The 12,496-nt window shown below is 41.3% G+C and overlaps 2 non-coding genes across 2 annotated transcripts; both read right to left on the reverse strand.

Moving 5' to 3' along the window:
- Positions 1–10,997: 10,997 nt before the first annotated feature.
- Positions 10,998–11,069, reverse strand: TRNAP-CGG (transfer RNA proline (anticodon CGG)). The gene has a single exon. It is a non-coding gene; the product is annotated as a tRNA-Pro (tRNA).
- A 1,070-nt stretch (positions 11,070–12,139) lies between these two features.
- Positions 12,140–12,211, reverse strand: TRNAP-CGG (transfer RNA proline (anticodon CGG)). Its single transcript has one exon. It is a non-coding gene; the product is annotated as a tRNA-Pro (tRNA).
- Positions 12,212–12,496: the final 285 nt, after the last annotated feature.

A 12,496-nucleotide genomic window follows, 5' to 3' on the forward strand; every position in this document is an offset into this window, starting at 1 on the left:
TTAAGGGTCGAGAAACGTCTCTCCGAGTAATATCAAGAGTTCTTAGTTGTTCACATATATGTAAAAGTGCTTTCTTAACTAGCTCCTTTCGGAATAGAAGTGTTGATATTCCTGCCGCCCTGACAGTTCTCAGAAAATTATTCCTGTCGTATAGTTCTCTCCTAACACGCGTCCTTCTCCATGCTCATCCTGGAAACGACTCGGAAAATATGCCTAAAACTTCTACATCCATCAAATTTGGAAAAAAATATACAAGAAACAGAGTGTCACCTCCAATAGCCTAACGATTACGCCACTTATATTTTAATAGTTGCTAAAAAGGGTGAAATTTTGCATAATTTTTCCCGCGAGTTGTTCATCATCTACAATATTTAATACTGTTCTACATTATGTTCACGTATGACATCAGCTTTTCTATGTTACTGAGAAGAGTACCTCCATTTAGCATTTGATATTACATGTTTCGAACCAGTGCTATCTCGTCGAGATGTGTCATTGCTCATCTACATGCCCCAGGTGCGGTTATTAGCAAAAGTTTTAAGAGATGTACGTCAAAAATTACTTGTTTTAATACGAATTTCTTCTACTCTTGTTAGTATGGTCAAATGTTGTAAGCTAGAGACTAGCGAAATCTAGTAGGAAACAAATAGACTACCGTTACTTCTAATTCTTTAGTATAGAGGTAGATGGGGCTTCCAGAGTGCCTTTTTCCAGTGTGAGTACATCATATATCTCCAGGAAGAAAAAAATGCCTTATTTACTATAATCTATTTCGATTTCCCTATTTTCCTGTACGAATATCAAAACTTTCTTCTATCTCCGGAAGTCTTCCTTTTCATGGGCCCGTAAGTACTGTATTTCCTCGTCTCTTCAGAAACAAATATCGCCATTTTATGTTCACGCCATAAGCTGAAATATTTTGCAACTTGCCTATTTCTATGTTTTTCTGCATAAAGTATTACCATCCGCTTAAAACTCGCGTTATGTAGTACCAAAATTTTTAAGTGATGTACTTCGAATATTACTTTTTTAATACGAATTTCTTCTACTCTTGTTAGTACGATCAAATGATGTAAGCTAGAGACTAGCGAAATCTAGTAGGAAACGAATAGACTACCGTTACTTCTAGTTCTGATGTACAGAGGTAGATGGGGTTTCCAGAGCTCCTTTGTCCAGTGTGAGTAGATTTAATACCTCCACGGAGAAAGAAATGCCGCATTAACTTGAATTTGTTTCGCTCTATCCCTTTGCTGTCTGCGTTCTATCTTTTGAATGAAGCTTCTATTATCAAGGAAGCCTACAAATATACGATATAGTTAGTAAAAAAAAAGTAATATGGAAGCATGTGCAGAGGAAGCGAGGAACGACGACCAACGAGATAACCCGAACAGAGCTCTGTTACACGAAGAAGCTGAAAGTTAAGAATTAGTTACGAGTTTGCATACGAATCTGCTGAACCACCGTTTCTGATAGACATCTCGATTTTGGAGGTTAAATCTGGCTGAGAAAAGTACACATCATATTCAAGTGAATTCGTTTAATCATTACAAGTTTTGCTTTGGTCCATTTCGTAGCACAGAACTCGTCAAAGCTCAGTGAGACTGTTGTAATGTTGGACCTTCTATAAAAGTCGAGTGTTGCCTAAGTGCACTGAATCAATCAATCAATCAATCAATCAATCAATCAATCAATCAATCAATCTATCTATCAAAGATATGTACTTAGGGGTATCAACCAGGTATTAGATCAATTCTTTACATAGCACTTTCATCTTTCATATAAGTTTTCAAAGATTTTGGAAATTTATCTGACGTTCCCTTGATAAATAATTCCAGTCCCTTATCCCTCGTCATATAAATGGATATTTACCCCAATTTGCCCTCTTAAATTCCAACTTGATCTTTATATGGGAGGAGGACGACTCTCTACTCTTGGTGTAGAAATAGGAAAGGGATGAAAATTTCAGCCAAATTATTTATCACCAAAACAAGGAAAAATGTGTTAAACTATATATTACAGGTATTTACTCTCAATCGGTCACTAATGATCTGCATTTAGGGAAGTCGTCCAAGTGGCAGATTCCCTACCTTGTTGCTTTCCTAGAATGGGATCTTTGTGGCCGCGCAGTTTGGAATGATCGGCCAAAGGTACGGTCTTCTCCAAATGTGTTACGGAGTAACCGAGTGACCTCACGAGCAATGTGAGATGGAGCTCCATCGTGCATCAAAATAGTTGAGTCCAAAGCACCTCTCTCCCGTAGAGCAGGGTTCACCTCTTGGCGAAGCAGATCACATTAACGTGTTCCGTTCAGGCTGCATGACCCTGGTCCTTGGGCTCCGAGTTCCTCAAAGAAAAATGGACCAATTATGAACTGTGCCATGAAGCCACAAGCAGAGTGACGCGTTCACTACCTGGGGGAACTTCATGAACGTTCGTTGTCTCATATGCGACAATTGTGAGTGTTCACTGCCCCAGTGATTGTAAAATGTGCTTCATCGCTCTACGAAATGTTTCATTGCCACATGTCATCAACTTGAACCCTTGCAAGAAACACAAGAGCAAAGTGTACTCGAATGTCTGCGTAACGTGGCATCAGTTGACGAGTAGGGTGAAATTTGTACGGGTTCCATTTCAGAATTGTTGCCAGCACTTTTTGAACGGGGAACCGTGGAACTTTCAGCTGTCATGACACAACTCGTGCACTGCCTGAATTTCGCACGTTGTATCCAGCATTCGCAGCCATCGTAACAGTAACTTCTTCAACAATTTGTGGCGCAAATGGTCGTCGGCCTCTCCCAGGAGCAATTCCCAAATCGCCAGTTAATTCAAACTTCCAAATCATGTTCTTCAACACCAGTGCGCCCCTCTCTGTATTCCCATATTGCATCGATACTCGCGAAGAGCAGCAGCACTATTGCTGTTGCTTTGATAAAGCAGCTTTGAGTAAAGGCCCGGACCAGACCCATGTTTACTATCTGCAACTGATGCTTGTGTTTCATCCCTACGTCACCGTACCAGTACCGACGCCTAACGGCATACCATGACACTGATAATCGGCTACTAACAACGCAGATGCTGCAGCAGACATTCTGAACATCATTCCTATAATGTTGGGTACCCACACGATACACATTTTTCCGTTTCACTGTCTCAAGTAGCGACAGTTTAATTATAACCACCGTGTACTGAAATACTAAAGCATCGGTCCAAATTATCACCTAAATTGTTCATTACTTTTATTAACACTATTTTAGTTCCGGAGGAAATGAGAACATGACAAACCCATGTCTTAACAATAAGGAATTTGCTGCCTGGTTTACGCAGATGACATCCTTCGGTTAACGCAACATCATTTTGCATGCAAAGAAAAATCACAAAAACCGCTGAATTTTCTGCAAAATTGAATTTTAAAACTAAGGTTAAGAAAACAAAATTTATGGTGTGTAAAATGGGAAATAAAATAAAGAAACAGATATCTTGTAGACAGAAGGTATAGAATTAGCGGTAGTCCATAAAATGAAATGTTTAGGAAAATACTAGCATCTAATGGTAAATAAAAAAACAAATATGATGAGCAAAATAGGAATGGCTAGCAACTTCATATAGCTGGAGATTTTTGGAGAAGATCATCCCAAATATAGAATACAAATTGCTTAATAATGTTCTCAATTCACTATTAAAACATAGAGCACTGTAAGGGGCAGAAATATGGGACATAGGAGAAGGCAGTAAGAAAGTAGGGTTAATAGATAATAAGTCATAAAAAAGGGGGTGTAAGCAGAATGCACAGTTAATAGTTGAGTATACCAGAATTTTTGGCTAGAAATTTAACCAGATTAAGATTAAAGAGGAGAAACGGGAGAGAAATATATTTAGCATACCAACACCAGATCAAACATCTCCAAGAAGAATATTAGGTAAAAAAATCCAAAGAAAAGCAGCTCGATTTTTCTGGGTGATTTCCGACAAAAGAGTCGCGTTACAAAAGTGTTGCAAAGTTTGTGCTGGGAATACTTGGGAGAAAGGTTATTTTTTTACACTTTCTTTTACGTCGCGCCGACACAGATAGGTCTTATGGGAACGATGGGATAGGAAAGGGCTAGGAGTGGGGAGGAAGCGGCCGTGGCCTTAATTAAGGTACAGCCCCAGCATTTGCCTGGTGTGAAAACGACAAACCACGGAAAACCATATTTAGGTCTGCCGGCAGTGGGGCTTGAACCAATTATCTCCCGGATGCAAGCTCACAGCTGCGCGCCCCTAGCCCCACGGCCAACTCGCCGTGAAGACGAGCTGCTCGACGAAGTGGTACTGTATGTTCGAGCTGTCAGTGGAGAGATGGCGTGGAATGACATTAGTAGACGAATAAGTTTGAGTGGGGTCTTTAAAGGAGGAAAGATCACAGTATGAAGATAAAATTGCAATTCAAGAGGACAAATTGGGGCTAATATTCGTTCATACGAAGGGGAGTTAGGGATTGGAATAACTTACCAAGGGAGTAGTTCAATAAATTTCCAATTTCTTTGAAATCATTCAAGAAATGTCTAGGTAAACAACAGGTAGGGAATCTGCCACCTGGGCGATTGCACTAAATGCAGATCAGTACTGATTGATTGATTGATTGATTGATTGATTGATTGATTGATTGATTGATTGATTGATTGATTGATTGATTGATTTAATTACGAAATTAGCAGGGCAGATGCATTTCAAGAAGTGTAACTACAGAGCAACAGATGGCGATTTTGTAACCAGTCTTACCGACATCTATTAACTAGCTTTCTCGAAAAGTGCTCTAATGATTTACATGATTTCAAGAAATTTAAGTACGAGCATCAGATGCCGATTTTCTATTGTGAACAATTGGTAGAAAGTCAACGCCAGAACACAGAATGGCGATATTTGTTTCTAAAGAGACGAGAAAAACGTTCACCGGCCCATGAAAAGGAAGCTAGATGAAGGTTCTTACATTTGTACAGGAAAGGAGGAAATAATTACAGTATCATGATATTAACCTACTTTCACATAAAGTAATATGACGTACTCATGTTGTGGTACTGGGAAGTCCAGAAGGTGGGTGCAGTAAAAATAAATATTTTACCTGCTTTGCAGCTGCGAATAACAATTGCAAGGAAACTATTTTAAAAATTTCAAGCCTTTCAAAATTCGGTAGCGCAGTTGATAGAGTAAATGTGGTATACTTTTCGCCCTTGAGATATTAAAACTACTCGCACAGGAAAAAGCTGCTCAGGAATCCCATCTACCTGTCTAGTTCAGAACTAGAGACGGTGATTTATTATTTGCTACTAGAGTTCGCTGACATCTAGTTTACGTCACTTGACCATACAGACAAGAAATTGGTATTTCTTTTTAACAAGATAATGGAAATATATCGTTACAACTTTCGATGCTAACTGCATTTCCGGATTGTGTTAGCTGAGCAATGAGACAACCCGCCTAGTGAGCACTGGATTTAAAAAATTCAATATTTCATGCTACTCGGCGGTGCCCTCTTCAAACAATTGTACCATAGAAAATTTGATATTTAGAGGGCAGAAACTCGGCGGATGCAGAGCAGGTTTCGGAATACAAGTGGACACGGATCTACCGTGGCTCTGTGCCTCTGTATTCATGAGATGGTTAGGGGCTGGTCCCAACCGTCGGCGGTCCTGAGAATTGTTTTCCGTGGTTTTCCATTCTCCTGCTCTAAGGCGAATGCTGGGACAGTTCCTAATATGACCACGGCCGCCAACCCCGTCACCTTCTCCATACCTGACTTTCACCGCTGGCCAGAGAGAGGGTGTTACTAAAACCCTCAGGTTGCGGAATGAAAATATTTGTAGTTCGTTAGTTAGAGGACAAAATGTTAAACAGAATTTAAGATGGAAAGAAATGCTTGTTCTCATGAACAACTGGCGAGAAAAAGACGTAAAATTACCCATCCTTCAGCAACTATTAATGAAATAACAGACGAAATCGCTGTCAGATTGGAGGAAATATTCACATACTTTGTTCATTTTTTAGCACAATTCTGCCAAGATATTTGAAAAGTAGTACGGCGTCCACTCAACCTCGGCAGGTCAAATGAGTAGAGGCGGTTCGATTCCCACCTCAGCCATCCTCGAAAAGATTTTTCGTCGTTTCCCATGTGGTTTCCGAGGCAAATGCCGGGATGGTACCTAACTTATAGCTACGGACGTTTCCTTCCCTCTCATTGCCTATCCCTTCTAATCTTCCCATCCCCCCACAAGGCACCTGTTCAGCATAGCAGGTGAGTCCACCTGGGAAAGGTACTGGTCCTCGTGCCAAGTTTTATCCCCGGTAAAATATCTCATGCCGCAGGACACTGCCCGTGAGGCGGTAGAGGCGGGATCCCTCGATGAGTCCGAGGGAAAAACGAACACTGGACGGTAAACAGATGAAATAATAATTAATGATACAGGGAGTGTAATTTAAGACTTCGCACTTTCTCTCACAGGCCGCGAGAATCCCCAATTCTTGACTGCTGACGAAGCAATTCGCTAGAAACTACTCGAATTTTAAGGAGTGTTGCGAGGCTGTTATCGCGATAGTTCAGAACAATACTGCACAGATAATATTTTTGGTTGAGTGTTATTTGCACAAAAAGAAGAAACTTACAAGATGCTATCGAGAATTCCGTAGACAGTTTCCCGGTTATCCAGTACCATCAACACGTTACGTACAACAACGCGTTCTCAAGCGGCGTAGTACTGGTTCCATAACTAATAAGAAAAAACAGCAAAGGAGAACAGCTGTCGCACAGGAGAGGTTAGACGATACAGAGGCTTGACTGCAAGTCAGTCCACATAAGTCGCTTCGGAAAGCAGCTCAGAAACTGGTATTTCACATTCGTCAGCACACATTGCTAAAATATTATGACATATACCGTCTTACCGGACTCATTCACTGGTGAGGTCAGTTCATTTACTGGTTTAATTATTTATTTATTTATTTATTTATTTATTTATTTATTTATTTATTTATTTATTTATTTATTCATTTATCCTGAGCATGTATACTGCTGGTGAATACAGTTTCGTTTAGCTTCTATAGGCGTAATCATGCCGCTTCTTTGAGACGATACGTCAGCTCGCCATTGCACTTGTCACCCCTTCTCTGCGCTCATATGCCTCTTTACTCCGCTGCGAAGTATTAAATTATACTCCCTGCACTAATAATATGCCAGTCTTTATCAACTATCCATGTCGCTATTAGACACCACCTATGTGATCTATAGTCTGGACTATACTAGTCTGGTTCCTTGGCTAAAACAAATGATCTCTGCTTTACAGGGCCCTGGGTTCGATTCCCGGTGGGGAAGAGTACTTTAACTGCATATGATTAATTCCTCCAGTCTGGGCCTGGGTTTTTATGTTCTCTTCATGTACATAGGACACATCACACTGTTAACTAGTTCTGAAACAAGCAATATTGAATACACCTTTCATTTAGGGCATCAGACCACAAAGCTAGGTCAGATCCATTTCAAGTGCTGATCCCCATAATCTGGGAAAAATCCAGGAAGAATAGTTCATACTATACTGATTTGGAATGACCTAGTTGTGTTAATATTTATTCCATGCCTTTTTTAAAATTTTTAATTCTAATACAATGCTTTCCATGGCCAGTACACACAAAATGCTGTGTAAGGCTACGTTGTGCAGCTCTACTCAGATTGCTTGGAAGTAATCACCGAGTGAGTTGGCCCTGCGGGTTGGGTCGCGCGGCTGTGAGCTTGCATTCGGGATTTGGTGGGTTCGAAACGAAACTTCAGCAGCCCTGAAGATGGCGGTCCGTTGTTTCCGGTTTCACAGCAGGCAAAAGCCTGGACTGTAATTTAATTAAGGCCACGGATGCTGCCATCAGAATCCTTTTACCTTCCCATCTCGCGACGCCGAATACCCCCAATGTATTAGTGTGACGTTAAAAAACTAGCAAAGGAAAGTAAATTTTACTATCGTCGTCAACGATTGGTTTCATGATTACTTGGCAGGTTCGATCCTGGCTCAGTCCGGTGGTATTTGAAGGTGCTCAAATACGACAGCCCCGTGTCGGTAGATTTACTGGCACGTAAAAGAACTCCTGCGGGACTAAATTCCGGCACCTCGGCGTCTCCGAGGATCTTAAAAAGTTGTTAGTGGGACGTCAAGCAAATAACATCATCATCGGTTTCATGATTCTTCAGCCACAGTACCACTCCCGGTTTCAGATGAACAACAATATGTAGCCAAGAATTAGGGAGAATTATGCACCAGGAACTGAATCGTTCAATAAACTCTGTGATCTGCCGTATTCTGCCTCCACTTTGTTCAGCTTTATCGTGCTTCACTTTACTGCCACGTGCTTTCGTAGATGAATATTAGTTTACTCCCCTGCGAACCATGTGACCTTGCCGCGGTGGGGAGGCTTGCGTGTCCCAATGAAGCAGATAGCCGAGCCGCAGGTGGAACCATATCGGATGGGTATCTGTTGAGAGACCAGACTAACGAATGGTTCATCGAAAGGGGGGTAGCAGCCTTTCGGAAGTTGCAAGGGCAGCAGTCTAGATGATTGACTGATATGGCCTAGTAATAATACTCAACATGGCTTAGTTGTGTTGATACTGCTACACGGCTGAAAGCAACGGGAAACTACAGCCGTAACCTACACCCGAGGACATTCAGCTCTCTCTGTATGAATGATGTACTGATGATGGCTTCCTCCCGGGTAAAATATTCCGGAGGTAAACTAGTCCTCCATTCGGGTCTCCGGGTGGGGACTACGCGATATGGGGCGATCATCAGGAAGATGGATACTGACATTCTGCGAGTCGGAGCGTGGAATTTTAGAAGTTTGGATGGTTGTGGTAGGTTAGAGAATCTGAAAAGGGAGATGGACAGACTAAAGTTAGATGTAGTTGGTATAAGTGAAGTACGTAGGCAGGAAGATCAGGATTTTTGGTCAGGCGACTACCGAATTATCAACACAAAATCAAACAGGGGAATGCAGGAGTTGGTTTAATAATGAATAAGAAAATAGGGCAGTGGGTAAGCTACTACGACCAGCATAGTGAAAGAATTATTGTCGTCAAGATAGACACCAAACCAATGCCCACCACAGTAGTGCAGGTCAATATGCCTACTAGCTCAGCGGATGATGAGGAAGTCGAAAGAATATATGAAGAGATAGAAGATTTAATACAATATGTAAAAGGTGACGAGAATCGAATTGTGATGGGAGACTGGAATGCAGTGGTAGGCCAAGAAAGAGAAGGTATTACAGTAAGAGAATTCGGATTGGCACAAAGGAATGAAAGAGAAAGTCGGCTGGTAGAATTCTGCACTGATCACAATTTAGTCCTTGCTAATACCATCACCACAAACGACGGCTGTATACGTAGACGACACTTGGAGACACTGGAAGGTATCCAATAGACTTCATTATGATTAGGCAGAGATTCAGAAACCAGGTATTGAATTGCAAAACTTTCCCAGGAGCAGACGTGGACTCTGACCACAACTTTTTGGTCATGAAATGCCATTTGAAGCTGAAGAAATTGAAGAAAGGAAAGAGTGCAAGAAGATGGGATCTAGACAAGTTGAAAGAAAAGAGTGTGAGGGATTGTTTCAAGGAACATGTTGCACAAGGACTAAATGAAAAGGCTGAAGGAAACACAATAGTGGAAGAGTGGATAGTCATGAAAAATGAAGTCGGTAGAGCTGCTGAAGAAATGTTAGGAAGGAAGAAAAGATCAACTAAGAATCAGTGGATAACTCAGGAGATACTAGACCTGATTAATGAACGACGAAAATACAAGAATGCTAGAAATGAAGAGGGCAGAAAAAAATGCAGGTGATTAAAGAATGAAGTGGGTAGAAAGTGCAAGGTAGCTAAGGAAGAATGGCTGAAGGAAAAGTGCAAGGAAATCGAAGGTTGTACGGTTCTAGGAAAGGTAGATGCTGCATACAGGATAATCAAGGAAACCTTCGGACAGAGGAAATCTAGATGTATGAATATTAAGAGCTCAGATAGAAAGCCACTTCTAGGGAAAGAAGATAAAGCAGAAAGATGGCAGGAGCATATCCAACAGTTGTATCAAGGTAAAGAAGTAGATAATTTGGTTCGGGAACAAGAAGAGGCTGTTGATGCTGATGAAATGGGAGACCCAATTTTGTGGTCAGAGTTTGACAGAGCTGTGATCGACCTAAATAGCAACAAGGGACCTGGAATTGATGACATTCCCTCTGAATTACTGACTGCCTTAGGAGAAACCAGCATGACAATGTTATTCCATTTAGTGTGTAAGATGTATGAGACAGGAGAAGTCCCATCCGATTTTCGTCAGAATGTTGTTATACCTATTCCCAAGAAAGCCGGTGCTGACAGATGTGAAAACTACTGCACTATTAGTTTAGTATCTCATGCCTGCAAAATTTTAACACGTATTGTTTACAGAAGAATGGAAAAACAAGTTGAAGCTGAGTTGGAAGAAGATCAATTTGGCTTCAGAAGAAATGTAGGAACACGTGAAGCAATCCTGACTTTACGTCTGATCTTAGAGGATCGAATCAAGAAGGACAAGCCCACGTACATGGCATTCGTAGATCTAGAAAAGGCATTCGATAATGTTGATTGGACCAAGCGATTTGAGATTCTGAAGGTGATTGGTATCAGATACCGAGAACGAAGAATTATCTACGATCTGTATAAAAATCAGTTTGCAGTAATAAGAATCAAGGGCTTTGAAAAAGAAACAGAAATCCAGAAAGGAGTGAGGCAAGGCTGCCGCACAGGATAGGGTGCCATGGAAGGCTGCATCAAACCAGTCCATGGACTGATGACTCAAACAACATACCGTATTAAACGTTTGAATACAGGCATGTAAGTTCAAATAAATTCATTAAGGATTCATGAAATGGATACCAATTCCCGTGGAAGAACGGGGACATATGTTACAGTTGTCAGAGTTGATGACAATTAGCAGCCGTAGGAAAAAAATTGGGCCTGTCCGGGATTTGAACCCGGGACCTCTCGCACCCGAAGCGAGAATCATACCCCTAGACCAACAGGCCATTGCGAAAACTTGTCTATGCAACTATAATATAACAGTTAACCGCTAGGTTGAGCATGTTTACATAGAACAGGCAGTAAAGGAAATCAAAGCGGAATTTGGAAAGGGAATGACAGTCCAAGGAGAGGAAATCAAAACCTTGAGATTTGCCAATGATATTGTTATTTTATCTGAGACTGCAGAAGATATCGAGGAGCTGCTGAATGGTATGGATGAAGTCTTGGGTAAGGAGTACAAGATGAAAATAAAGAAGTCCAAAACAAAAGTAATGGAGTGCAGTCGAACGAAGGCAGGTGATGCAGGAAATATTAGATTGGGAAATGAAGTCTTAAAGGAAGTAGATGAATATTGTTACTTGGGTAGTAAAATAACTAACGATGGCAGAAGTAAGGAGGACATAAAATGCAGACTAGCACAAGCAAGGAAGAGCTTTCTTAAGAAAAGAAATTTGCTCACTTCAAACATTGATATCGGAATTAGAAAGATGTTTTTGAAGACTTTCGTGTGGAGCGTGGCATTGTATGGAAGTGAAACATGGACGATAACTAGCCCAGAAAGAAAGAGAATAGAAGCTTTCGAAATGTGGTGTTACAAAAGAATGCTGAAGGTGAGATGGATAGATCAGATCACGAATGAAGGGATGCTGAATCGAATTGGCGAGAGGAGATTGATTTGGCTAAATTTGACGAGAAGAAGAGATAGAATGATAGGACACATCTTAAGACACCCAGGACTTGTTCAGTTGGTTTTTGAAGGAAGTGTAGGTGGTAAGAACGGTAGGGGTAGACCAAGGTATGAAATGACAAGCAGATTAGAGCAGATGTAGGATGCAATAGTTACGTAGAAATGAAAAGGTTAGCACAGGATAGGGTGGCATGGAAGGCTGCATCAAACCAGTCCATGGACTGATGACTCAAACAACATACCGTATTAAACGTTTGAATACAGGCATGTAAGTTCAAATAAATTCATTAAGGATTCATGAAATGGATACCAATTCCCGTGGAAGAACAGGGACATATGTTACAGTTGTCAGAGTTGATGACAATTAGCAGCCGTAGGAAAAAAATTGGGCCTGTCCGGGATTTGAACCCGGGACCTCTCGCACCCGAAGCGAGAATCATACCCCTAGACCAACAGGCCACTGCGAAGAGGTGTCTATGCAACTATAATATAACAGTTAACCGCTAGGTTGAGCAAATTGTAACAGAAGGATTGTTGTTGGCTTGGATATTCAGTCATTTCCAAAGTCTTGATTACATTAAAGCTCATCATCATCATCATCATCATCTGTTTACCCTCCAGGTTCGGTTTTTCCCTCGGACTTAGCGAGGGATCCCACCTCTACCGCCTCAAGGGCAGTGTCCTGGAGCTTCAGACTCTTGGTCGGGGGATACAACTGGGGAGTATGACCAGTACCTCGCCCAG

The sequence above is a fragment of the Anabrus simplex genome, chromosome 2, assembly GCF_040414725.1.
Source record: "Anabrus simplex isolate iqAnaSimp1 chromosome 2, ASM4041472v1, whole genome shotgun sequence".
Lineage (NCBI taxonomy): Eukaryota > Metazoa > Arthropoda > Insecta > Orthoptera > Tettigoniidae > Anabrus > Anabrus simplex.